This window comes from Notamacropus eugenii, chromosome 4 (assembly GCF_028372415.1).
Source record: "Notamacropus eugenii isolate mMacEug1 chromosome 4, mMacEug1.pri_v2, whole genome shotgun sequence".
NCBI lineage: Eukaryota > Metazoa > Chordata > Mammalia > Diprotodontia > Macropodidae > Notamacropus > Notamacropus eugenii.
Window position 1 is genome coordinate 66143959 of NC_092875.1, and position 2361 is coordinate 66146319.

Genomic DNA, 2361 nt, shown 5'->3' on the forward strand with positions numbered 1-2361 from the left:
CCCGTAGATGTTCCCAGAACACACTTTGAGAACCCCTGTATTAGGATGGTAGAAGTAGGGGATACAGGAGAGGGCAAGGATATAAGAGCAACTGTGAGCAAAGCTGGAACAAGGGTAGGATCACTAGAGCCTTGTCCAGGACACTGATTTTACTACCCTCAAAATCATTTGCCCAAGGAAAAAGGAGGGGAGAGGAGAGAGGTTCCAGGTACCAGTGGGAGTGGTCAGTGGACTGGGAGACAGTTTGCTCCCATGTACCATCAAGAGAGAGCAGGTACATCAGAACCAAGGGCTGTGCTGTTGCTGAGAGAGAACTATGCTCTCTTAAACATCCTTTTCCAGTAGAAGGTATGCCTTCAGAGACTTTGCAGCACACTCTACTGGGAGAGAAGGGGCATTTCAGGGCCAGAGCCCTCCAAGGAGCAAGAACCAACCTGGCTTTTTGTACCAACTTCCTCACTGGCATCTCCAGTGTCTCCCCTCCATCCACCTATAGAAAAAGTCTTCTTAATCTTTGCAGACACATCTGGCACTCTGCTGAACTCTATGGGTCTTTTTTCAGAATAATGTTTATAAATGTAAAAATGAATACTCAGGATTACAAAGGAAAGCAGTTAAATTCATCAAAATATATATTTTTAAAAATCTCAAGTTCATGAACCTCAGGTAAAGATCCCTGCTCTAGAGTCATTATCCCAAAGCCCAATCCTGATGAATTTCCTCCCTCCATTTTCCATGGTTCCTCATTGTCCACAGAAAAAAAGAACAACCTTTCCAACTTGGTGTCAGAAGCTTTCCTCATTCTAATCCTCTCCAAATTTATTCCATAGTGCTCTCCTTCATGGACCCAACTATGAATGACTTTATCTACTGGGCAGGTCTTTCATGTTACCTACAGGAAAAATAAGAACTGTAAAAAATGATTGCCCAAAGTCACACAGCAAGTTGTCAAAATCAGGCCTAGAACTTGGGTCACATGCCTGTCATGGTGTAAACTGAATCAGAAACAGAAATCAAGGGGAAATGCCCAAGACCTTGAACTTAGGAGAAAAACTAGGGAAACCCATCAATCTCAACTCCCAGTAGGAGAAAATGCTGGACATGGAGTCCAGAAGACCTGGGTTCAAATCTGGCCTCAGACACTTAGAAGCCTCAATTTCTTCACTGTAAAAACAAGGTTAGTTTTTGTTCAGTTGTGTCCAATACTTTGTGACCCCATTTGGGGTTTTCTTGGCAAACATACAGGAGTGATTTGCCATTTCCTTCACCAGCTCATTTTACAGATGAAAAAACTGAGGCAAACAGAGTTAACTGACTTGCCTGGGTTCACACAGTAAGTATCTGAGGTCAGATTTGAACTTAAGGACAGAGTCTTCTGGACTCCAGGACAGGCACTCTAGCCACTGTGCTACCTATTGAAAGACTAGCGCCACCTAGCTGTCCTGAAAAGTGAAAACCATTCTTGTAGCAGAGGATAGATGGACTGTGGTTCTAAGGTCCCTTCCTGCTCTGATTCTTTGAGCCTATGATCCACCTCCCCTCCAATGGAGAGTGGGATGGAGAAAGGACTCCTGGGAGATGGGACATGCAGAGGGGGACGTTGGAAAGTAGATCCATGAAACATTACATTAGATTACATTCCTTTGTGAGGCTGAATGGGTCCTGTGGGTGGTACCAAAGAGGTTTGGGCACAGTGAAGACTTCATGGTTCAAGAAAGTAACTTCCACTCTCACAGACCACTATGGATGACTCATTTCTCTTAGGCATCTTCTGACCCTCCTTTCATCTCTTAGTGCTCCCAGAAGCCTGGCTCCCCCACCAGCTGAACACATTGCATCCCTCTCAAATATACTGTATGCTCATGTCCGGTGACACATTGGGCCAAGAGGAGAAACAATCACTCATGGCCACTTCCAAACCTTCTTAGATTCCATCGCTCAGCTGAGGTTGTCGCCGTCTGGATATTACTCTGGCCCGATGCTGTGTCAGTTGCCTGCTGTCCAATAGGTTCTTTTCTCTCTGTTCTTCTGATCAAGTCTTCCTCTCCATCCTTACTCTCACCTTCATACTCGGAGGCTTAAATAGCCCAAGGTGATGCTCCCTCCCCCAAGTAGCCTGGCTTCTCTGCCACTCCCTGGATCCGAACCTTGATCCCACTCCAGTTACACCCATCCCTATCCTTAATATCTCCACCACCCATAGGTGTACTGCTTCCATGGTGGAAAACTCTAATTCTTCAATCTGTCCATAGTTCATCTTTCCACCTCTCCTGTGCTTCACGCCTAAACCTCTTCATCTTCTGTACCCCACAGTCCTTCCCTCCCTCAGTATTTCCCCAGGCCATCACCATTACTCTGGTT